At 58.4% G+C, this 25,544-nt stretch overlaps 1 protein-coding gene across 1 annotated transcript in view; it reads left to right on the top strand.

The window, feature by feature from the left end:
• The first annotated feature begins 208 nt into the window (after window positions 1-208).
• Window positions 209-25,544, top strand: part of AHDC1 (AT hook, DNA binding motif, containing 1) — a 62,373-nt gene continuing 37,037 nt past the window's right edge. Inside the window, exons 1-2 of the mRNA XM_004679401.2 lie at window positions 209-295; window positions 530-624. The gene's annotated coding sequence lies outside the window, so the exon portion shown is untranslated. The remainder of the gene's footprint in view (window positions 296-529; window positions 625-25,544) is intronic.

The raw sequence follows: 25,544 nt of genomic DNA, 5'->3' as shown, positions 1-25,544 counted from the left end.
AGAGCAAGCCACCCGCCAGGCTGCGCTCAGCCCCGCTCGCAGCGGAGAGAGCAGAAGGCAGGAGGAGGGAGGGGAGGAGGGGGAGGGAGGGAGAGAGGGATTCCAGCTACCACCACCCAAAGCCAGCGTCTGCTTTCTGTCCTCATTTCCTTTTCCCACCCAGCTCGGAGAGCAGAGAAAGACTGAGAGAGCGAGAGGTAGAGACAGTCAGAGAGACAGACAGACAGCCAGAGAGGGAGGGAGGAGGGCGGAGGAGGAGCAGGAGGAGGACTACGCGGGGCGCGTTCCCTCCCAGGTTTGCAATTGGGGGGGTGGGGGCGGGGGTGTCCAGGGCTGTGAGTGTGTGCGCGGCGGGGGGAGCGAGGGGGGGCGCAGAGAGAGCAACGGAGTGATCGAGGTGGGGGGCGCCGCGGGAGCTGGGGGCCGTGTCCAGCGGAGTTAGCGGCGGAGAATGTGAGCCCAGGCGCGAGCCATGCTGTCAGCAGCGGCGGGTGGCTCAGGGCTCCTCCACGACTCCTCTCCCCAGCAGCCGGGCGCCCGCGTCGCTGCCGCCGCCGGAAGACAGACGCCCCCCAAAGCCTCTTGCCTGGCTCGGACCCACGGAGCCGGCAGCCCAGCACTCCGGTGAGTGGCGCCTCCTCCCCAGCCCTAGACCCCCGCTGGGAACCGGCCGGTCGGGTTCTTTTGTGCAGCGCACCGCGGCGGGGGGGCCCGCGCCCCCTCCGCGCGCCCCGGTCCGGTCCGCCGGACCCGGTGGCTGCGGTGCCCGCGGTGCGATCGGTCTTTGTTTCCACCGGGGCCCGCGGCTCGGCTGGGCTCGGCTCGAAGCCTGGCAGGCAGCGCCGGGAAGGGGGAGGGGGAGGTGGACGAGAAGGGGGGGCGAGAAGGGGGGGTTCTCGGGTTTCCTGGCCGCCCCGCGGCTCCCCCGGCTCGGGGGCGAGGTGCGCGCCCAGTGCTGCCGCGCGCCCCCTCCTCCTTCCCCCTCCCTCCGTCTTTGGATTTAAAACTGCAATTTGCTCTCAAGCTTGCTGAGAATGTGGGGGGGGGTATGAAGGGGGGACCGTGGGAGCGGAGAACAAGGCTGGATTTTAGGAACGGCGCTGGGAAAGGGGGAGACTGCAGAGGGAGGAGCCCCTCCCCTCCAACCCCCAAATCCCAAGGTTCCGCTGGTGTTCTGGGAGTTGAGGGGCGGGGACCTAATGACCCCGAGGGTGTGTGGGGCGGAGGAGGGATTTGGGGGCGGCCTGGGCCAGAGGGGTTGGGCCGCGTGCCCGGTTACCTGGCGAACAAAGTCGGCTCACTTTTGCATAAATAAATAAATAATCGCCTATCAATGCGTTTCCTCTGGGGCTCAGATTGAATCGGCCCCCTCTTCCCTAGGGGGTGGGGTGCTGAGTGACAGCTGTCAGCCCCCTGGGCCAGGAGCTGGGGGTGAATTGCTGAATCCCTCTGCTTTCTGGCTGAGGGCGCCTTTCCCCGCAGGGTCCTGGTCCCCGAGCTGAGCCAGAGGGGCAGGGGGCTGGCTCAGAGTCTAGGAAATAACCTTGTTTCCTGTTCTACAGGAAAAGGGACAGCAACGTAGAGTTTGGGGGCTGGGGATGAGGACTGATGGGAGCTGGAGGGGTTCCCTAGCAGCCTGACCCCCCAGCCTCCTGCCAGGCTAAGGGGCCAGCTGAGGGAGGAAGGATGTGGGCCTTGCTGGCCGGAGGCGGGAGCTGGGGCTGTCCCTGAGGCGGCAGCGGGCACAGAGCAGGAGGAGGGAGGGAGGGAGGGAGAGAGAGAGAGAGAGAGAGAGAGAGAGAGAGAGAGAGAGAGAGAGAGAGAGAGAGAAGCGGGGGCGGGAATTCTCTACCGCAGACCCTGGGGGCCAGGGCCAGATGTGGAGGGGTGGGGAGTCCCCCCTCCCTCCTAGCTTGGGGGCCTTGGGGCTGGTCTGGGAGGGGCTGAGCCTGGTGCCCTCGGTTCTGCACCAGTGCCTGACTGGCAGGGCCAGCTGAATTTGGGCCCAGGCGTCACCCTGGGAGGCACGGCCAGGCTGCACCAGCCTGGCCCCTCAGCACAAGGAGGGACCCTTGGGGGGCCTGTGCTGTCTGGCTGGGCAGGCGTTTCCCGCCGGACCAGTTGGTGTCAGGCGGGACTTGGCCCTAGCTCCTTGGGCAGAGCGCAGGGTGTGAGGACAGGCTTTGCCTTCGGGTCAGGGTGGCCACATTCTGTCCTCCACCGCCGCCGCTGCTGCTGCTGCTGCTGTTGCTGCTGCTGCTGCTGCTGCTGCTGCTACTGCAGCCGCTGCCGCCAGCGGGGCAGGAGCGTGTGCAGGGCCTGGGCAGAGTCCTGCCAGGAGCATTGGGGTGTTTCTATTGTTGGCTTGCTCCTGTTCCCTGCGGCCGGCCCGTGTGATGGTGTGAGCTGGGGCTGGAAGTGAAAGATTACCAATCCGTCCATCCCTCCCTCCCACTTGGGGCGGAGGCAGGCTGGGTTCTGCTGAGCTGTGGGGGGACCCCCTCGTGGCATGTGCATGCCTACTGCCATCTCCCTCCTTTGAGCAGATGTATATTTATTTTTATAGTAATCAAACTGGATAGTAAGTTGAATTCATTTTTTTCTCCTGCTGTGTCAATAGTTGGAGAAACCCCCAGAGAGGGGCGAACTTCTTGCCCCAGAGCTCTGGCCCTTGTGAGGTTGCAAAGATCAGTGAGGGCATGAGCTTTGGGGGGCTAGTGGGCACCAGTCCAAATCAGTGACTCGTGTCCCTCTTGGCCCGGCTTTGGGCTGGTGCCCATGTGGGCAGGGATTGCCCCCTCCCGGGCATCCCCCCCACTCCAGGGTGAGGTCTGGTCTCCCAGCCACCTCCTTGGTCAATGTCTAAGCTGTGCCCAAGCCCTCGGGGACATTCTCCTGGTGGGCTCTCTCCCTGCCCCCTCCTGGGCTCAGGGCCCACGTGCTGATATTTATTTTCTGTAGTAAAATCCATTTTTAATGCCGTTACTTTTGAAATAATATAGAGAGAAACAAATGTGATGTGTTTAAGTTGCCCTCTGTGAGTTTTTAATGTGATCTACGGCTGAGGTAGTGATGGAAGGAGCTGTTGGGCTTGGAGAAATTTGGTGTCATAAAGAAAAAGAGCTTGCTGTTTATTATGGTGGCTGGGCTGGGGGGTCTGGAGCAGGGTCGTGGGGGCAGGGAGCCCCTGCACCCCAGGTGCTGTGAATGGAGAGCACAGCTTCTCAGCACGGGGGTATGAGGGTTCCAGGATGATTTTGCATTGTTCCCAGCCCTTGGTGAGGCCTTTGGCAAAGGGGCTTGGGTGCTGGGGGGCTTTGTTCCCCCCACTCCACCTGCTTCGATCTTGCCAGAGAGGCTTCTGGAAACCCCTGCTGAGCTAAGTGGAGGTGTAATGTGGGGAGGTTGGACTTGGAAGCTAAAGGACATGAAGGGATGGACTCGCCACCTGATTGTTGTGGCTGTCTGCAGTCTGGAGGGGCAAACTGTCCCTGGCAGAGGACTTGGGGAGGGGGCTGCTCTGGAGACAGGCCCAGAGGGACACTGCTTGTTCTCAGCTCAGCCGGAGCTCTGATTTTGAGCCACTCCCTCCCTTGCCTCTGTCTCTATGGACAAGGGCTTCCTTCAGGTGAAACTGACCTCTTCATTTCTCTTCTGGCTGTCCTATTCCCTGCCCCCCAGCCCCCCAACTTATTTATTTACTTATTTATTCATTTACTCATTTATGGTTTGAGGAATACAGCGCTCTGTGTCTGATGCCAGCCACCCCAGACCAGGGGGTGCCATGCCTTCGTACCAGATGCCCAGGCCCTTCTGGTCTTGTTGCGTGAGGTCAAGCAGACTATTCGGGGATGAACGCAGCTCTGTCTTTGGGTCTCTTGGGACTCGGGGTGGAGGGGTGTGGAGATGCCAGGATGGGGTGTAGCTGGGCCTTGCAGGAGGGAGCAAGGGTGACATTGTTGCTAATGCTAGCAGATGGCCCCCCCGCCCCCCCAGGGAGAGAGTTGGGATGGGGAGAAAGATCCAGACAGCCACATGCTAGGTGGAGAGAAGGAGAGATGGTGACAGAAGCCAGTGATGAGGGGGTGAGAGAGCAAACAGGCAGGGAGAAGAGCCAGCAGCACAGCCCAGGAGGTGGGGTACAGAGGACTGAGCAGGCCTCTAGGTGTGTGCCACTCCTCACCCCCAACCCGAAACCAGCAGGCACAGCAGGCTTTTCAGCCCAGAGCACATACTAGGGCTGTTTTTGGAAAAGAAACAAACAAATGTCCCTGGGAAGAGGGAGGAGGGCAGGTGATAGAGAGACGCCCAAGGGAAGAGGGAGAATGGGGTGACAGGGAGATTCCAGGGGTCACTCGACTGATGGGTCTGGCCCTGGGACAGCATCTCCTGTTTTATCCAGATGTCTGGGGGTAGAGGACAGCCCTTCTTGAAACCTGGGGCCAACCTGAGGCAGGTACAGGTCGTGGGTACTCTACACCAAGGGGCACTGGGGTTTTAAAAGTGGGGAACGTTAATTAGGATTCTAGAGATGCCGGCCATTGTCCAGTTGATGCCCCCACCCTCCCCTCAGCCCTGCTGATCCAGGTTTGTAGAGGAGAGCTTCTGCCCAGGGCCACACTCCCGCCTGGCCTGGGACCGGCCCTCTGTGCTCCACCTCTCTAGCTGGGGAATTGGAACAGCTGCCGGGGCTCCTGTGTGTGGAGGGAGGCCAGGGCCTGGGGAAAGAAGCAGGCGGGCACCCTTGTGGCCAGAGCCCCCCCAGGGGAGGGGGAGGCGCCGCTGCCGGGAGAGAGAAGGAGGGAGGAGAGAGAGGAGGGGAAACAGTGAGTCAGGCTTCCAAGAGCTGAGGATGAGAGAGCCAGCTCTGGGAGGGAGAGGGCAGGGAGGGCTGCTCGCAGCAGCGAGGAGAGGGAGGGCCAGCCTGAGGAAGGAGAGCTGAGAGGGAGGGGCCGGCCTCAGGCCGGCGAGGGCTGGCTGTGGGGGGCGCAGCTCACTGGGCCTTTGCCTGAGGTGGGTCAGGAAGGAGCCAGCCTCCGCCCTGCCATGTCCCTGTTTCTCCTGTGACCCCACTCCAGGGTCTCGGGGGTGACTGTCCTCTCAGAGCTTCCTCAGTTTCTCCATCCACTGAGGAATTTGAACTGTGAACTGTTCTTGGACATGGAGTCGAACTAGGGGCAGAGCAAGCCCAGAGCAAGCCGGGAGGGGTGTCTCTGCCCAGGGCACAGGTCTCAGGCCTGAGGGGTAGGGCTCCCTGCCGGACTCCCTGATTTACTCAGCAGGGTGGAGGGGCCTTGAGTGTGTGAGAGAGAGAGCTGGTTTGGCCTTAGTGGTTGGCCACCTGGGACCTCTCAGGATGACCAGTGCCTGGAGCTGGCCAAGGTCCCTGCATGTCCTGCTTGGGGAGGAGGAGACACTGGTGTGACCCCTCATATCCCTGTGGCTTTAGGGAGCTGGGAGGTGGGAATGGCCCCCATGGGAGCTGGCAAGAACTGCCTGTGCAGCCCCTCATGCCTGGAACTGGGGCCAGAACTAGCGGGATCCCCAGGGACTGCCTGGAAGGGAGGAGGGAAGGAGCCCCCCTCCCACCCCATGACAGGAAGCTGTGGCTCCCAGGCCCTCCTTCCTCATGGTCCAGCGGCTTCCCCCCTTCGCCCCCCACCGCCCTGCCCTCCTGATCTCCAGTGTCTCTTCCCTTGGCTAAAGGAAAAGGAAAGGACAGGAAAGTAGGTGCTGAGGAGCCCTTCTCTCCTGCAGGCTCTGGCTTGGGGGAGAGTGGTGAAATGAAGGTAAAGTGAGACCCCTTCCCCCAGCATGCACACACACAAGCTCAGCTGCAGTGAGGCCCTGCTTTCTCTCCTCTTTCTCCTCTGGGGTCCTTGGCCTGGGAGCCCAGGGGAGGGGCTGCTTCTGCAGCTGGCTGGCCCCGAACTCCCCGCTCAGCCCAGCTGCTACAGAAGCTTCCAGAAGCTGCAGCTCTGCACCCCCTCCCCAACCCCTGAGCCAGAAGAGGCCTTCGCTGACCTGGGGGAGGGTGCATTGGAGAGCGAGTGGGCACCCTTAGAAGGACTAACACAGACAAGCAGACAGATGGGCGTGGAACAGATGGACAGAGACACCCACGCACAGGCAGCCGGAGAGAGACGGACAGATGGACCAGGACAGGGAGAGACGGACAGACAGAGGTGTTGGCAGAGAAAGGAAGAACCAGAAAAATGGAAGGGCCTGGGGAGAGAGACAGACTTGGAGACAAGGAGATCCATGAAGGGAGACAAGGTGACTGAGATGGGGAAGGAGGGATCTGGGGGAGAGACAGACAGGAAGAGATAAAGAAGGGGGGAAACCCAGACAGGGAGAAAGAGAGAGGAGAGACTTGAGGCTGCAAACCACAAACAGGGATCTGATGAGAATCTGGAAGGTGTTTTCTCCTGCTTCCCTCCCCGAACCCCCAGGCCAGCCAAGTCTCCATTCCTTCCACCCCCGGCTGCGTTTCCAGCTGCTAAAGAGGTCAGGGGAAAAGAGAGAGAGAGAAAGAAGGAGAGAGAAGCTTCCAGAGACCCCTCCTCCCTGTTCTTTTTGTCGGGAGAAGGAGTTGTTGAGAGCTCTCCCAGCCTTGACCCCTTCTCCTGCACAGATGTACGAACCGCTTGTCTCAGAAAATATCCCGTCACCCTCGCGGCTCACCAGGTGTCTGGCTGCTTGTGTGAGTGCACCCCCACACTCACACCTGTGTACCCAAACCTTGCCTCACGCACACTCACGCTCACACGTTTGGGACGTACAGATTTCCATCCTCGCACTCATCCGCCTCTCACAGGCGAGGGGGGCACATACCTGTTTCCCTGCCTGTGCGGATGGCGATGCGTGGGTCTCAGAGCGTGCTGACACGCGTGCACACAGCCACGCACGGACAGTGCTGGTCGCACCAGAGCAGCGAGTGGGCTCTTTCTGGGGCGAAGCTTGGGAGCAGTGTCGGGGTGGGGTTGGTGTGTCCCCCCAATCCTGACTCAGCCGGTGGGGTAGTGGGGTAGTGGCCAGTGGGAGCCGCCCTGGGAAGTTGTGGGGCCTGACCTGGGCACAGATCAGTTGGCGGGTGGGCTGTGTGGTGTGAAAGAGCTACCTGAGTGGATGAGGGCATGTGCGCGCACGCACACAGAGGCAGGTAAAAGGGAAGGTGAGCTCCGTTGAGGTGTATGAGGAGGAGACGACTGAGTGCTTGTGAGACAGGCTAGGAGTGTGACGGGCGAGCCAAGCTGTGTAGGTATGAGAGCTACCTGTCAGGTGTGCCTATGTGGATGCACAGGTGTGACAGGTGTGTGTCACTGAACCTGGCTTCCTGGCGTGGGGGGCATGACGGGAGTCCGTTTGTGAAGGTCTAGGATCCCGGGGCCGAGCGGCACGCGTGTGAAGGTGCAGCGTTACACGTCTGTGAAGGTGTGTGGGATGTCGGTGTGTGAGGCTCGGGAGCGTGTGTGGGGGGGACTGCCTGTGTGGGGCTGCAGCTTGTAGCTTAGAAGGGAGAGCTGTTTGCCAAGGCCAGGGTGCTGTGTGACAGAGGCCATCAGCAGGAGCACACGCAGAGGGCTCCAGAGCGCAGAGCTGGGCACTGACCCACACAGCCGCACAAGGACAGACATACCCACCCCTGTCCTCCCTCTTCCTCTCTCCTGGCGTCAGTGGTTTTCAAAGGCGCCTCCATGAGGACTGTTTGCTGTGCAGTCTCCCCACCCCCAGCCCTGCCTCTTCAAACACAGCGATGCCCTCCAGGCAGCTTTGTGGAGGCTCCTGCCTCGGCCATCTGAAGGCAGATGGGTGGGCTGGGATCCACTGCCGCCCCCCGGGGAGCGAGGAGGCGGCTCTGCTCCTCAGGCCTGGGCACAGATGAGACAGATGGACTGCGTGTCGCAACACCCCCGCTTAGGGTCTGCAAGTGGGCAGGCACCCCCAGCAGAGGGTTCCAGTGGGCAGTCCCCAGTCAGACCCCCTGAGCCCAGGCAGGAACTCTGCCCTCCGTCTTCCTGGAGGGGGACTCACCCTCGCCCGCAGCCCCTCACCTGCCTGGGCACAGGGGCCCAGATACAGCCCCGAATCCCTCCTAAGTATACCACTGCCCTCCTTCACAGCTCCAACACCCGACACACCGCCGCTCCCCCTACACACACGCAGCCCGCTGTCGCCACACACACACCTCCACATTAGGCGAGCTGCGCCAGGCCAACCCCAGACTTCCCTGCCGTGACTACCCCATCGCACGCAACCTCAGCAGACCCCAGACACAGCCATCATGCTCAACACACGCACAGCTTCTGCGCACATATCCACTCCCTCACCACCCCCACCCCTCCCCACATACACCCAGGACTCCACTGTAGCCGCAGTCCCCCTCCGTCCCAACACCTCACCAGACACACAAACTCCCCCCTCAACTTCCCCAAACATACAACTTCCCCCCATCACATGCACACGCTGCCTCGACACCCACTCAGACAAGAAAGTTGACTACAGCCCGACCATGTACCTGGAACACAGCTCCGGTGCCCGTATATTGCCGGACAGATACCGCCCCCCAGCTTCTTGTACCTCCTGGGGATGGGTGTGCGTGCGTGTGCGTGCGCGTGTGTTCAGGCAGCCCTGGGCATCCCCAGCCAGCTCCAGCACCTTCCTCAGCCACCAGAAGCCCAGGGAAAGCCCCTGCCCCTTTCCGGACACCCACAGCGTACACACTTACAGGCAAACACATACAGCTTCAGCTCTGGCACAGCCCTGCACCCTTTCACTCCTCCTAGCTCGTGAGCAGCCCTTCCCTGCTCCCCTGCACCCCACTCACCCTGTCACATACCCCGCCTCAATTTCTCTGCAGCCCTCACTCCCACCATCACACATTCCAGCACACACGCCCTCCACAGACTCTCCATCATAGCTCCGCCACCCCACCTTGCTCCCCCCCCACACCCACCCAGACAGCCTGAGCCTTGCACATGCACTTGCTCACTCCCGTGCGCTCTCTGCCCAGTCCTCCCCCACTTCCCAGCGCCTCCTCAGCCTGGGGAGGCGTCTCCACCCCTCACTGCCCCAGGCCTTTCATTCCTGGACAGTGAGGTTGTGCATCTGGTTCAAAGCTGCCCCACCCAAGACCCTGTGCTCTGGGCACCCTGGCCTGGGCGTCAGGGATTTGGGGCCTCTTTGGGGGTTCCTGGCACCTGGTCACCCTGGTCTCTCAGCCAAGAACTCTGAGTTCCCAGCCTTGCCCTGGCTCTGGCAAGTATGTGGGGGTTAGGGGGCCTACCCCCAGCCTCCACCCTCTCAGGTTGCCAAATCCCCCCACATACACCTCTTTGGCTCACCTGAGATGAGCATTGGACCTGGAACTCCAAGGAAAGAGATGGAGATGGTACTGGTTTGACATGTTCCTTGCCCCGCCCCCCCGCCCCCCCAGATCCAGGCTTCAGGGCTTGGTCTCCCTGGGAGTCAGTTCCGACAGTGAAGGTTACTTTACTAGATGCATGATTTTAAACGGAATCTCCACCATCTGTTCCACCCCCTAATTACAGATGCACAGAATCCGCCTCAGAGGGCAGCATGAGGGGAGTGATTTAGAGGCTGAGCTGCTTCTGCCTGCATTAGAACCAGGGAGACTGGGGGGGGGCCTCTGGGCATTGCTGACAGCCCCCCAATCCCATCCCCTTCCCAGGGGTCTCTTGTGCCTCTTCTCTTGCTGAAGGAAAGCTAGTAGAAAGGTTCCCCTGACCCCCAAGACCTGCAAGAGGAAGCAACTGCAATGCCGAGGGAGGGGTCCCGACAAGTCGCCCGTGTCCCAGGCCCCTAGTCCTAGGATGCAGGCTCCATTAGCGCCTTAAAAAATTCAGTGGATCGATCTCCTGCCTGGCTCTCATACCCTGGGGAGCCACAGGCGCTCTCCTGGCCCAGCTGCCTGCCTGCCCTAGGGGGGTAGCGAGGATTGGTGAGGTAGGGCAGGGGCAGAGCAGAGGTGGGGTCAGCCAGGTTCTGGCAGCAGAGGCTCTTGGCAGCCAGACCAAGGCCCACCAGATGTGTCTGCACACATGTGCCCCCCTCGGTGCAGCTGGCGCGCCTGGCCGGCGGGAGCCATGTTCCGTGGGGCTGGCCCAGCCCAGGGTCCAGAGAGGGCGGGCCAGGGTACGGGCCTCAAGGGCTGTGCGGGACACCGGCTGCTCCTGAGCATGGGCCTGCCTTGGCCATGGGTGCCAGGGACGTGGCCACCGGCCTGCCTCATGGCGCCGGTGTTGGTGAGGCGGTGGTGGCAGCAGCCGCGGGCACACTGCGGTAGATGCTGGAGCATTCACTGCGGGAGAATGGGAGCGAGGTTGGGCTGGAGGAATTTTAAAGATTGCTCCAGGCAGGAGGGTCTCTGGAACCCCGTGGAGCGGGCAGTCATGCAGAAGTAATCCTGTCTCTGAGTGGAGAGAAGGGCGGAGGGAAGGACGGAGCTGCTGCCCCTTCCCACCTCAGCCCCTACCTCAGCCAGCTGTGGAGGGCACCAGGGACCCCCGGGGCCTTCGCCGAGGAGGCACCTTGTCTTCTCCACTCCACTGGGGCGTGTGCCCCCTGGAGGGCAGCGCTACAGCTGTTGCTTAGCTCCGGGCTTCGGGTTTTATAAATAATGCAGCTCCGAGGTGGGGGCCAGCTCAGTCCCCAGTCACCTTGGGTCACCCAGCGTGGCATCTCCAGCTGGCAGTCCTGTGGCAGAGCCCCTTTCCCTCCCGGCCTGCTCCTCCTCTTCTGCTGTGTGAGCTTGGGCCAGCGGCCCACCCTCTCTGAGCGGGGCCAGGAGCAGAAGCTTGTAGAAGCAACCAGGGTCCCCTGCCCTTTATCCCACCCCCAAGCCCTTCCAGGTTAACTGGCAGCTGCCCCAGCCAGGTCAGGGTGAAGAGGGGTGGCTTGCTCTGCACGCGCCTCATCCATTCCCGCCCCTCCATTTTGCAGATGGAGTCACCAAGTCCAGGGAAGGATGGCCAAGGCCAGCCAGCTGATGAACCCCCCTTCCTGTCCCATTCTGCTGTCACTCAGGCTCTTCTCAGCCTCAGCTCAGCTAAGAGCAGGGCCTGGGGGGGGAAACGGGGGATGTTTGGGAAAGTGGTTGCGGCTGAGAGGTTGCCATGGCGATGCTGCAGGATGCCGAGCTGAAGTGGGGGTCCTACAGGGTCTCTGGGGCCCCCAGCTCCACACCCCTGTGGTCTTCTCCTCCCCTGTCTCTGTCCCCTGTTCTCATCTCCTGTCCCCCACCCAGATGCCTGTCAGGCGGCTCTGGTGACAGGCTGGGTGGGTGACAGGTGGTGCAGGTGATGGGCTGGGTGGGTGATGAGCTGGGTGGGTGACAGGTGGTGCGGGTGCGAGGCAGGCAGGTGACAGGTTGGGTGGTGACGGGCCCTGCTGATGACAGGCAGGGGGTGTGGTTGGCGAGGATGCTGTCTCCTGGCTGGTGGCCTGTTGCAGCCCCCCACCCTCAAGCGCGTGCACATGCATAGACATGGGCGCAGAGCTTGGGGCTAAGATACTAATGAGGCTTATTACGTGTCGAGGGCAGGTGCCCAGGCGCAGTAATGAGAGGCCTTTAACGAATCAGGGAGACAACTGGGGGGCTTTGAGTTTGGCTGGCCCTCCTGATGCCTCCCAGCCTCGTCGGGACCCCTCCTCCCCTGCCCTGTGGCCACTGGGTTCACGTGACTGCTGCCCACGATCTCTGCTTGAGCACCTGCCGCCCTGTGCTTAGCCCTTTCCGTGCATTTTCCCATCTCTGCTTACCAGTTGGGGGGGGAGCCACTATTACCCATTTCACAGATGAGGAGTCCGAGGCTGAGCGAAGACAAGGAGCTGCACCTAACAGGCTTCCGGCCCAGTTTGGGTGGTCTTTAATGTCTCTAGAGCCCACGCTTTTGGCCGCCACCGGGTTGGGGGCCAGCTAGGCCCCTCCCCTTTGTAATGCTGGTCTTGGTATGACCCAGGCCCAGGTCCTCTGTCCACCTGTGTCACTCTTCTGGAAACGGATGTGTCAGGTGGAGAGGCGGTCTCTGAAGTGTCGGCACCTCTGACTTGGGTGGCTTTAGAGACTTCCCCAGGTAGCCGCCTCAACCTCACCTCATCGGGCCTTACTGGGTGACACCCCTAGACCAGAGACGGGGCTGGGCTTGGTGCCGAGGGAGCTGACCCGAAGGGGGACACCTGGATATCTGAGCCACTTCCTCATTGTGTGGTGGGGAGGCTGAGGCCTAGTGGGGAGCAGCAGCCACCCAAGGTCACACACCCTGTGAGGTGTAGGGCCCCATGGGATCCCAGGTCTCTGGGCCTGTTAAAGGGTGGGGCTGGGTGTGGTGCCAGGACTGGGAGGCCACCTCCTTCTGGGCCTCACCCACTAGCCAGTCTCCTCTCTAGGCTGTGAGCCTGTAGTTCCTGGGAGGACACAGGGGCTGCTGGCTGCCTCTTTTGGGCTGAGCCCCCTCCCCATTAATCTGTACCCTAGTGCCACTTGGCCCCTCCCCTTTGTAAGTTAGGGTGGCAAACTCAGCAGTGGCTCACAAATGTATTGGGGCCTTGACATTGGCCTAGGGCCACTGCATGACCCTGGAGGGGCCAAGCTGGGACGCTTGGAAGGGAACTTAAGGGGGAAGAACTAGGCTTATAAATCTTGGAACATCTTAGTTCTCCTCCTCTCAACCTTAATCTCTTACCAAACCTGCTCCCCAGCTGCTCACTCAAGACTGGGGGTTGAGGGAGTTCAGGGCCCACCCCCCTTCCTCCAACTGATGCTCACTCCTCCTGAAATTGCCCCCTCTCTGGGGGAGAAAGCTGCAGCCATGGCTATCTGGTAAGAATTAAAACTGTGGCCTGGTTCCTGACTTTGGCCTCTGATTCACAGTGGCAGCTGGGGCACAGGGCCTCAGTGCCTCAGTTTCCCCAGCCTCGGGCTTGAAATCCTCTCCTAGCACCTGTCCCTCTGCTTAGTCAGGAAGAACACTAAGACCAAGAGGGGTTTTGCAGCTGCAGGGCACGGGGCCTGTCCTCAGAAGCCCCAGGCTGAGACAGGACGCACAGCCCTGCCCTTGGGAGCCCTGAGCCCAGAGGTGAGGTCTAGAACCCAGGCTGGGTGTGTGCTGAGGTGGCAGGGAGTGGGTGGTGCTGGGTGGCTGACCCGGGATGGCTTTTTGAAGCAGACTGAGACTGGGGGGGGGTTGGGGGGGGATGGTTTGCCTTAGGAGAAGGGGGGCACTTGGAGAGGCATCTTTGGGTGAGTAGGGGTGAAGCCCAGAAGGGTCTGGCTTTGCCACAGGCCCGGGCAGCAGTAAGTTGGAGTTCTGGGGCCCTCCCAGCTCCCCAGGGAACCCGTTGCTGCTTGGCCCTGGGGACCCAGGCGTCCTGGCGGGTGAGGGCGGGTCTCCAGCAGGCGCCCAGCCAAACCCCGCAGCCTGCTCACCAGGAATCTTGTTGCTGAGAGATGGAAAATCCCGGCCAGGCCTGCAGCTCATCCCTCCCCTCCGGGAGGAGGAGGGGCCCAAAGATTCCTTCCTGCACCCCCCTCCCATCTGGGGCTGGGCCCTCCTCAACAGTGGGTGGGGCTGGGGGGCCCAGGACAGGCCTCTGAGGCTTGGTCACATGTCCTGGAGCCCAGCCCAGCCAGCACTGGGCACCGAGGCACTGTGGAGGCAGCAAGGGCCTGGTGCAGCACAGGAGGGGTGGGGGTGGGGCTGAGGCCAGAAAGGGGCCTGGATGGGGGCCCATGCCTGGCCCTGGCCCCACTGGCTCCCCCAGGGCGGAGGGTGAAGAGTTAGTTCTCTCCTTGGACAGGAAGACGAATGATCCCATTATGGGAGCGTGATTTTATTCCACGTGTCACGGAGTCTAAGATTAACTTGCTCACCAGTCTGTGACAAACCCCTTACACCCAACACACACACACACATCACACAGGCACACACACATCTTTGGTCTCACAAATGCACATCCCACAGACACACTTCAGCATTCCTATAGCAGCACCCATGACAGAGTCTCACAGAGATACCCACTCACACTCACACTCACATGTGGAGTCACTGAGCTCTAGACCCAGGGCCTCAAAAGACATCATCCCTCAGCCACACTTAGGCCCACAGATACAAACAGGCTGTCTCAGGGGTGCCCACAGCCCTCCTTAGGCATGCTCAGGTCGGGGGCACACACTGCCCGCAGACAGATACACACGCACACACACACGCACAAGCCCACAGCCATGTGCCAGGCGTGGACCCACACCCACACACCCTGAGACAAAGGCCCAGATACATACAGAGACAAAGGCAGGCACAGACACACAGCCGGCAGTGTGCACACAAGCACGGGCGTGCACACCCGGACACAGACAAAGACAAATGCCCAGAGGTTTTGCTGTGGACAGATGCAAGGCACACACACATCTGGGCGTCCTCCGCGGCCCTCTGCCTGGGGACGTGGGATCTGGCTCCTGTGGCTCCTGGGAGGACCTGGGAGTCCTCTGCTAGGTCACACACCCAGCGCCCGCCCTGGGCCCCCACCTCCGACCCTGGGCCTGTGCCCAAGGCCACAGCAGCCCTTCGTAGAGGCCCTCTCGTCTCTCACCCTCCCTGCTGGTCAGACTCGCAGGCCACCGTCTCCTGCTCATGTCCACAGGAGCACACGCTGCCCCCCACCCCGCCCTTTGCGCAGGCATGCACGCGCGCACACACACACACACACACACACACACGGTCTCTCCTTCACACCCCCCGGGGTGTCCCCTTGTCTTCTCAATCAGACATGGACAACTGCAGTGTGTGTGTGCACACACACAAGTGCACACACTGCCATCCTCAGGTAACGCACCCCTGGCCTTCATGGCATCACCCTCACCTCACACACGGACCCGCACACAGATGCGACACGCAGCCTCTCTCCTCCACGCCACGCTCACAGGCCTCCACACGCGCACACGTGAACACACGCCTTGCCGTACTTCTCGCCTCCTCTCACAGACCGGTTCACTCATGCAACACACATGCACACTCCCCCACACGCCGCACACAGCCGCACCACTTCTGTGCCCTCTTCTCTCAGAGCCTCCCTCACACAGTCACTTCCCCGCCTCTGTCTCTCACACACGCCCTCTGCCAAGAGGGGCTTTGCCCCAGTCCCGACCGACCGAGTGCGGCCTTCTGGCCTCAGGCTCTTCCCCTCCACCTCCAGCCCTGCATGCTTGGGCTCCTCATGCCTCTGCTTAGTCACCAATTATATCTGGAACATTCATTTATTCAGTTAACCATTGTTGATGGAGCACTGACTATGGGTTGGGCCTTGAGATTCCATGGGGACACTGGTGCTCCCCTCAGAACTGTCCATCTTGTGACCCACTTGTTTGTTGCTTGTCTGATCGGACTACCGTAAGGCCGCCCTTCCTCTTGGATGTTGAGGGATGTGGAATTCACCAGAGGATGACTGGAGAGGTGTTCCCCGCAGAGGGAACAGCATGTGCAAAGCCTGGAACGTGAATCCGTTTCATAAATCAGCCATGAAATTTTCCATAGTATGCTGGGGAAATGGAAAATGTGATGTGCAGAATCTAGAGGAAAAGATGCAGAGAGGGCAGAAGCCTGCTTTGGCAAGTTAGAAGCCATGCTCAGTCAGAGGTTTGGATTTTGTCTCGTGGGCCCTGAGGAGTCTTGGGAAGTCTTTAGTGACAGGACAGGGTGGGGGCGATGGGGGCAGGGAGCCACGGGAGAGGCCTGCATAGTCCAGATGGCCGCATGGGAGGCAGCCCTAGACGAGGGCGCAGGACCGCGAGGGTTCCATTTCAGGGCCGGGCGACTCGGAAAAGACGCATCTCTGTGAGCAGGGCCGCCACCCATGGCTGGGACGGTGCAGGGGCCAGGAGATGCCCAGTAAACGTAGTAGTTGCTGTCAGTTAGCAGGTGGGCAGAGGGCGCGTCAGGCGCGGGGAGACTTACTGAGCACTTGCCAAGTGCTGGGTACTGTGCCAGGTGCTGCACCCAAAGGTGTGGGGTCTGCAGCCGCAGGAAGCTCGGGCACCTGGTGCCACAGCTCCCGTGAGGCGGGCAGAGAGGGCTGGGCGTGGGCCTGAAGGCACAGCACCCCGGCAGTCCAGAGGACAAGCCTCTCTGGACCCTGGGGGGCCAGGCAGGTCCAGCATGGGGATGACCAGATACAAAGGCTGGTTGAGTTTGTGCCAGCAGAGGGAGGAGGAGGAGCTTCTAGTGGAGGGAGTCTTGTGAACAGCAGGCCAGAGGTAGATGGAAGAGTCTAGCCCAGCTGGTGGGTGGGACATAGGAAGGTGGGGACATAGGACGGAGGGATCGATTTGGAGGTGAGGCTTAGTGGCCAGGCCAAGTGGGGTCAGCGGGGAACTGACGTGCACTCTAGGAATCCAGCGTTTTAGTGGTGATGTGGAACGTGCCTGTCACAGATTCTGCTCCAGACTCTGCCACTAAGTAATTGGGTGACTGCAAACAAATGCCTTGGCCTCAGTTTCCCCTTCAGTACCACGTGGCAGTCTCGTGTAGGAGGGAATTCTGGTAGCCGGTACAAGGGGGTCGGCCTATACAGCTTTGGCCTAGGATGCTGAACTTCAACAGTGTTTTCTTCCTGAACATTCTGAGCAGAAGAAAGGAGCAAAGTGAGGGCTTCCCCAGAGGCAGTGTGGGATTCTCTAAATGAAGGGCCAGAAGTTCAGGATGGAGAAGGGGGGTTTCTGCCAGGATCTGACTCCAAGTCGCACAGTCCGTGGGACCCAGAAGAGAAGGCCACGGCCACTTCCTTCCGCCCTGCTGTGTGGTGGTGGCTGTGGGTCAGGTGTCCAGGAGGGTGCAGTTCCCAGTCCCTGCCTGGCGGGCTCAGGACCCTTGCTGCCCCTGACTGGGGGGCAGGGCTGGCGTTCAGGAGGCAGGAATCTGTGCCAGGATGGCAAAGCCAGGTTTGCGCCTGTAGGTAGCTCCCGGCTCTGCCATTGGCATGTGGGTGTCAGGAGCTGTGGTACAAGGCCAGTTCTGGTGACCTCCCAGCTGCCCTGGATGCTGGTGACAAGGGGCCCTTTCAGCATCTCACCTGTGAGGTGGGGCTGGCAGAGAATTAATTTCCTGTGCTATTTTAATTTTGCTGTATTTAATTTGCTGTTTATTTTAATTAATTAACGGCGGGTAATCGTCTATCCTAACTGGCTGCCGCTGGCGCCTCTTCCTTTTCGGGGGTGGAAGGCCAGGCCCTGTGATTGCTGAGTTAACTGTGGGGGGAGGAAGGACCTTGGGAGTATCCTTAATCCTGGGGTCTTCTCTACTTTCTCTTCTCCTCCCCTTTAGGGGGCCTTCCCCTCCCCCCTCATTTATGGGCCTTCCCACTCTTCTCCCCTTAGGTTTGCTTCAAGGCCCCAGATGCAGTAACTTGGTGAAGAGAGGCCTGTCATAAGGTGCCTGCCTGCACCCGTTTTCCCCCTCCCCCCCAAAAAGCTCAGTATTTTGATATCCTAGTGGGGTCATTAAGGATTGGGAGCTTGGTTTGCAACCTACGCAGTGTTTAGGGGCAGTTGGGGAAACTTTGAATATGGGGAGTTTTTAATGGCAGTCCCCTCCCACGCCCATCCCATTGCCCCACACAGCACACCGATCTGTGTAGTCAAGGCAGGAGACACTAGCATCTCCAAGCACCTGTTACTTCCTTTACTAGTTTCCAAACAGTCCTCTAGAGGAGGATTATTACCTGCAGAGATGAGGGAGTGAGGCTCAGAGAGGCCAGGTGCTCTGCTCAAGGTCACACAGCAACTAAGAGAAGGCGGGCCTGGATTCCGCCGTGGAGAAAGTTAAAAGTTGGAGAGTAGGAAGGGAAAGTGGTTTGTGATTAGGGTAGGGGGGGTTAGGTCAGAATAATGGGGCCAAGAAATGGGATCTTCTGGCTCTGGAGAATGTGGGGGGAAGAGGAGTGGGGTGCCTGCCACAGGTCTCTGCCATCTGCTTCCACTTGCCTGTAGGTCTTCAGTTGTCTTGAACTAGAACTTGTTTCGTCACTTGCACTGTACCCAATCAGGGAGTCCCCCTGTGGCTAGGTGGAACCCTACTATTATTTACTTAACAAACATGTAGCTAGTCCTTGATGTCCCAGACATTCTTCTAACTTCTAACTCTATTTTATAAATAGATAATCACTTAATCACCATAGCAACCTCATCACTATCCTTATTTTACATATCAGAAAACTGAGGCTTGGAGCCTTTAAGCCACTTGCCCAAGGTCACACAGCCAGTACCTGGTAGAGTCAGCCCTTGAACTTGGAACCAGGGGATCCAGAGTTCTTGTTCCAAACCACTCGCTGTCTTGCTTCTTTAATGCACTGAGTGGGAGATGGGAGCCCTGAATTCCTGGGAGACATGGCATTTTGGGAAAGGCTCTCGTCTAGAGATTCCCTCATCAACCCCAAGCCTGATGGGTGGACAGAGCCCACAACTCAAGGCCTCTCTGTGGGGACAGACAGTGTCAGGGTGCACATGGCTGGGGGGTGCAGACCAGCAATCAGGAAGCCACCGCAGACCATGGCCATGTGGCCAGCGTGATGTGTACAGGACACTGAGAACTGGCCTCGCACCTAGCAGTCAGGGAGCTTGCTGTCCAGCTGACTGGAAAAATAAGGCAGTTGTGTGCGAACAACTGTAAGACAACATCACAAACTCTGAGTCTGAACCTTGAATCCTGTGTGCCCTTATCACATGACTCCTCGCTGAGCCTCAGTTTCCTCCATCTGTCAGGGGAAATAATAATGGCACTGACTCCATAGGGTTTGGTGAAGCTCAAATAAGAGGAAAATATAAAGGGCTGGAGCTCTTGAGCAGGGACTCAGCGAGCATTTATCTTCATCTAAAAAGATAGGGTCCCGCCCCTGGGTTGGCAGAAGCAGGTCAGGAGGGTGAGTGTCTTGCCTTGGAGTCAGACTGCCAGGGTTTAGAGCCCAGCCATGATGAGTCACTTACTTTCCTGGCCCTTGACTTTTCTTGTCTGTAAAATGGGTGTAGAGGGCCCTCCCTGGTGGTGCAGTAGGTTAAAGCACAGCACTAAGAAGCTAAAGCCACATCAGCATGAGTTCGATCCCTGCCCTGGCAGTGACCCACATGGTGTGACAGACCTCTCCTATCTCCCCACTGTTCCTCTCAGCAGTGTACTTCATCAGTCGGCCTGTTCTGATCCCCACTCTGTCTCTGGTGAATCCTCTCACCACCCCCTGCATCTCTGGTCTGTACCCCAGTTCTGTATGCATAAATAAATCTTTAAAAAAAAAAAAGGGTCTAGAATAGTGCTCCACCCCATTTGTTATTGTGAGGTTCAAGTTAGCTATTTCTGGGTGCCAGGCTTATTTCTGGTCACTATCGATAATAAGCCATCAATACGTGTTAATGATTTCATTATCATCACCAATCACATTCTGGAGTTGGGGGCACTATTAGGGAGGTGGAAAGAAGGGACTCAGACTTTTAGGAGGGGGACGAGTGACACAAAATGAAATGGAAGAATAATGGGCTGGTGTTATGGAGCGCTAACTCTGTGCCAGGCACACTGCAGTGCTCCCCAGGTAGTGCTCAGTCCCCCCCTGGAGCCCGGGTTCAGAGGCGGACAGTGACATGCCATAGAAACTGGCTAGTAGGGGCTGGAGCTGGAGGGTGAGAGCCTCAGAGTCAGGCTCCTAATCACAAAGCTTTATACCAGATTAAGAGATAGGATTGGATAGGGCCGAGAGGGGAGAGGGACAGGAATCTCCTGGCCAGGGAAGGGCCACAGGTGGGCACGGCTCAGCCAGATTCAGGAGACAGGGAGGCACAGACCAGTCAGCCCATGCTCCTGCACTGGGTCTTCCCAGCAGTGAGCAAGGAGACGTGAGCTCAGGAAAAGGAGCTCACAAAGACTGGAAGGAAGCTCTCCTGGAAGAGGTGGAACGTGAGAAACTGGCAGAACTGAAAAGATGGGCCAGCACCTTGCAGGCAGGGCACCAGCGAAGGCCCCCAGGTAAGAATGAGCCGCTTGGTTCAGGGCTGAGAAGGGGGAGGTCAGAGAGAGGGTTGGAAGGGCTGGTGGCCTCAGGGGCACAGGGAGAGTGACAGCCCCAGGGAGATAAGGAGGGTGACAGATTCAAGAGGCTTAGCTAATGTAGAAATAGAAATAACCTCCCATCTGGACAGGAAATAGAACATAGTGATGAAGAGGGCAGGCGCACACACTAGCCAGCCTGCTTCCTAGCGTGTGCACAGGGCAAGTCGCTTGAGTCTCATTTCCAAAATGAGAGTAATGAAAGGACCTGTCTCCTAAGATGAGATGGTCTGTGGGACGTGCTTCGCACAGCGCCTGGGTTCATCCTTCCACTCCTCAAAAGCCAGTCACATGCTTGCAGCAACACTTCTCAGGGGCACACCGCAGAGAGCAACGCAGCTAAAATCCTCTGCCCTCAAGGAGCTTACATGTGGAAGCCGAAACAGTTAACACGCAAACAAGTAAAAGCCATGGCTTGGTAGATGCGGCCAGGAGTCAAGGGGAGGAGTGAAACAGGGAAAGGGTTTGGGGGTGCTGAGGTTGCAGGGCTGTTGGCATCTTAGGTAGACGGAGGAACTTGTAATACTGTTGTTAGTTTATAGGTATAGTAGGCTTTAGTAGGAAAAGTGGCTTCCAGTTAATACGGCATTTATTCTTCATGGCAATCATTGAGGTGTAGGTATTGCTGTTCCCATTTTACAGATGAGGACTTTGAGGCTCAAAGAGAAGAATCTGACCCCAGAGTCGTGCCTCTGATCCCCTAGGACACGAGACCAGAGGAGTGCTGTTCCTGAGTCTAGAGGACGGGAGAGAGGTTAGTTGGAGAGGATGGAGCAGTGGCTAAGGGGTGCCTGTGTCCAGGGCCGGAGCTGAGCAGGAGAGCAGGGGCAGTGGCCTGCTCCCTGGAGCCAGTGCTGTGGTCAGCATAGCCTGGCCTGGCCCGTGAGTTCAGAGTGGCTGAACCCAGGAGCAACCCTGAGGGCACAGCAGAGGCAGCTGGCGGGGCCTGAGACACTGTGTGATTGAGCAGAGGGGCAGAATCTGTCCAGAACTGAGTGAGCGTGGGGGTGGGGGGCCACCGGGAGGCGGGGGAGGAGAGGAAGAGGGCACCAACACTGGCCAGATGAGAGGGAACAGCACGGAGGTTGGCGGGTCCTCGGCTTACTGTGAAGGCTCCTGCACGTCAGGCTGAAGACCTCAGCCTTCATGTCAGCAGCAGTGGGGAGCTATTAAAGGTTTGGGAGCAGGGACCCCATGTCATGAGAATGAGATTTGAGGAAGGTGAATCCCCCTTGAGGTGGAGGGAGAGTCAGTGGAGGCATTTGGAGGCGGGGAGCCCACTGCACGGCTGTCATGGCTGAGCAGGAGAGAAGCGATAAGGTCAGATCAGACAGACAGGCTGGACTCATGGAAAGAGGGGAGGCTCGGAGTCATCATTCTGGTGCTAGCCTTGGGTCTGCCCCAGATTTTCTGAGGCACCTTGGGCTAGTCCTTTGCCCTCCGTTTGCTGCTGTTTTCTCCATTTGGATTAAACCAAAGGCCATACCGCAACCCTGTTTTTTTTTTTTTTAAAGATTTATTTATTTATTCATACAGAACTGGGGTACAGGCCAGAGGCTCAGGGGCGGTGAGAGGCTTCACCAGAGACAGAGTGGGGAGCAGAACAGGCAGATCGACGAAGTACACTGCTGAGGGGAGCAGCGGGCGGGTCAGGAGAGGTCTGGCTCGCCATGTGGTCTCCTCCGGGGCAGGCGGCAGGCGGGAATCGAACTCATGCGGAAGTGGCTTCAGATTCTCAGTGCTGTGCTTTAACCCGCTGCGCCACCAGGGAGGGCCTCAACCCTGTTTTTTTTTTTAACTATTTGGGCTAAAATTCCATTTTGAGAAGATGATGAGAGTTGTGGGCCTTCTCTTAAGAAGAAAAAAAAATTGGGGTAAGTTTTTGTGAGGTTTACAGATCTGCCCGTGTCCACCGATGGACCAAGCTAGGTGGTCACTAGTAATAACAGCTAATGTGACATGCTTACTGTGACCAGGTGCGGGGCAATGTGTCAGGCGTGATCTTGTTAGGTCGGTGTAACCTCTGTGAGGTAGAAGCCATTACTACGATTCTGTTCACCAGATGAGGAAGCCTAAAGGGATGAAGTGACTTGCACAACGTCAGTGGGAACTGACGCCTGGGCTTGTCAGCTCCAGAGTCCGTGACCTTAAACCGCTAAGGCGAAGGCCGTCACTCTCGGATGGAGGAAGGAGCAATGGTTGGGACAGGGGCAGCTATGGAAGGATTTCCAAAGAAAACCATGGAAAAGCAGTGTAGAAGTAAACTGTGGGGAAGGGAGATACTGGTGCCCACTCAGCCTGAGGCAGATGGGCAGAGATGGTTGGAGCAAGACACTGGAGATGAAGATTCCACTTGGTATCCCCTGGTCTAGCTTCTGAATGAGTTGATTTCAGTCCCACATGAGCCCCTAAGCTAAGTGACCTGACCTGAGCCTGCTGAGAAGGGGCTTGCATGCAGTGGCTCTGCTATCTTCTGCCTCCTTGGCAAAGAATGGCTCACCCCTGCCCCTGATGCAGCCTCCAGTGCTCTTAGGGATCCACTGTCCCTTCCCCCTTCAAGGCCATTGAGAAGGGCCAGTGGGCCTTGATGTCTCTCAGGGCGCTCTCAAGTAAAGGCACCCTTTCCATCCCAGAGAAGAGTACTGGGCCTCTCTCCTGAGACCAGAGCAGAACCTGGAGCCCAGACAACATGGGACCTATGTTGTTCTAGTTTAGACCTTGGTCAGCGATACCGTCTAGCAGATTGATCTAGATTAGACCAGATCATAGTCTCAGACTGGAAACTAGATTGACTAAGTTGGACCTGTTGATCCTTTAGAATTGCGGTTGGCCATCTTCTGGAAAGAGGCAAAAATAGCAAAAATACTAAGCTTTGGCGATACTTATTTGGTCTTTGTCACGCGTGGTCTGCCACAAACTGGAATTCTTAAAACGGACAACAACCTGGATTTGGCCCTTGGGCTACAGCTGGTTACCCCTGATCTAGAACCTCACTCCTCCAAAGAGTGTCTAGGTCTTAAATCTTACCGGGCAGTAATCTAGTAAGCAAACAGTTTGGGATGTCAGACTGGTTAACACGGGAGGTGACGTAGTGCCTCACTCTTGCTGGGATTCAGATACTGGGAATTAACAGACGAAAATTGACTAGACAAGTAGTTTTAAGCAGACTAAGTCATAATCTCAGGCTGAGTCTGGAGCCGCAGAAGGCTGGGTTGGGGTAGAATGGGGTGATGAGATCTAGATCCCACACAGTGCGGTGGGATGGACTAGGGGAAATGGGTGTGCAGAAGCCACTCAGATACAGATCTAGAGCAGGCAATGCTTTGGTCCCAAGCCAGAGTACTATACGCTCTAGAACAGTCCAGTCCAGTAGAAATGTAGTGGGACCCATATATGTAATCTAAATCTTATAGTAGCCACATTAATGTAAAAAGAAATGAAGTACTGCTAATATCATATGTAACCCAGTATATCCAAAATATTATCATTTCAACATGTAATCATGAAAATTATTAATGAGATATTTTACTTTTTTCATATTTAAATTCAAAGTCTGTTGTATATTTTATACTGACGACACATCCCAATTCCAATTAGTCACATTTCCAGTACTCAGAAGTTAGTTTCTACCATATTGGACAGCGTATGTTTAGAAGCAGGCTTTTCTTTGCAACCAGTGGCCAGAAGAGTCACGAGCCAGAATGATCTGGAATAAATAGAGTTGGACATGCCAGAGGTTACACTCTTAACAGCCTTGACTTGGGTGTAGACTGGCTCATCACCCCACCCCACCCCCAGCATCTAGTCTCCGAGTTGGGATGGGTGGGGGAGGTCCCTACCCAGAGTCCAGACCAAGTGGCCTCCAACTCCTCCCTCATCCCAGTGTCACCTCTGACTGGAGACTGCGCTGCCTGGCAGGTGGGGGTGGGGCAGGGTAGCAGCTGGACCCTTGAGGGCGCAGGCTCTCCGCCCCTCAGAGCCAGCTGCCGCCAGCCTTCCTGGACCAGCTCTGTGGAAACAGGGGGCCCAGAGACAGAAATAAACTGCCAGGTTTCCGGGGCGGAGTGGGGGGGCCCTGCCAGCCTTTGTGCTTCCCTGCTGGGGGGTGAGGAGGGGGCAGGAAGCAACTTCAGGCCATGTCCCAGGCTGTTACCCCTGAATGCCACCTCTTCTCACCACCGCATGCCCCATGGCTCTCAGGCTGGGGTGAGTCTAGCTTTTGATGGATTAGTGAACTCTGGGGGTCAGGAGTCGGGGACTGAGTGATCCCCAGGGCTCTGGACACAGTTTGGAACCCCGGAGGGTAGTCTCTTGTGTCCATTTCTAGGCCCTAGGAGAGGAACAGAGTCAGACAGCTGCAGCGGGGCCTTTGACCAGGAGTTGGGAGATGTGTGTATTGGATGTTCACCTCTGCCACTAACTCACCAGAGACAGCTTTGGGGAAATCACATTCTGAGTGTTTTCTCCTCTATAAAAGGGGACAGTGTTTGCCCTGCTTGTCTCTGGGCACTGGAGGATGGTAGTTAACGCAGACCCTGGAACCAATGCAAATTATCTGACTCTGGCCTCTGCCACTGTGTGCTGTAACAAAGTTTAATTTTCCTGAGTCTCGGTTTCCTCATCAACAAAAAGGGGGTAATAGTACTCTCTTAGGGGAACCTTATACTCCGCTGAACTGATGCATGGCAGGGTCACCATGTAGGGCCAGTGCTCCGTGTTAGCTGCTACCACTAGGTAGTCACTAAGCTTACAAGGATTAAATTAAGGGTTGCTGTTTGACTCAAAGGTAAAGAATTCTTCCCCTGAAGAGTCCGCTCAGACCCCCTCTTTGAATAAAGGGGAAGTGAAATATTGAGGGCATCTCCCCCCCCTACCCAAGGCACGGCGCTTTTGCCGAGGCGAGGCACACATAAAAGAAAACCTTTAGCTCGTACCCACCGTAGAAAGTTGAGTCGCTCATCCCCAATTTACAGGTACGGAAATCGAGGCCGATGATTGGCCACTGGTGCAGAGCGGCGCTATCCAGTGAGGCCCGAGTCCGCCGCTGGGGAGGGAGTGCCCAGCCGCCGCCGCGTCGGGAGGAGGGGCGTGCAGGTAGCGGGCGCCCCGAGCCAGCGCCGAGCCGGGCGCTCTATTAATAATGCCGGCGCTCGGCCTCGGCCCAGAGCGCAGGTCCGCGCCGCCGCCGGCAGCCTCCCGGGCCTGGGCTGGAGCCCGAGCCCCAGCCGGATCGCGGGGCCCTCCCCTTCCCTCCGCCACGTGACCCCCCCAACTCCGCGGGCAGCCGAGGGCCCGGGCTGGCGGGCCGGGGGCCAGGAAAAAGCCGAAAACACGGAGGCTGGGCCGCTCCCCTCCTGCTCAAAATAGCCCCCGGCCGGGGCTGCCACGCATTCCGTCGGGTCCGGGGCGCGGGAAGGGGCGGCCGGTCGGGCCCCCGCCCGGCCC

This window comes from Condylura cristata, unplaced genomic scaffold, assembly GCF_000260355.1.
Source record: "Condylura cristata isolate star-nosed mole 26May11 unplaced genomic scaffold, ConCri1.0 scaffold00008, whole genome shotgun sequence".
NCBI lineage: Eukaryota > Metazoa > Chordata > Mammalia > Eulipotyphla > Talpidae > Condylura > Condylura cristata.
This window is presented reverse-complemented; position numbering and strand designations above follow the sequence as displayed.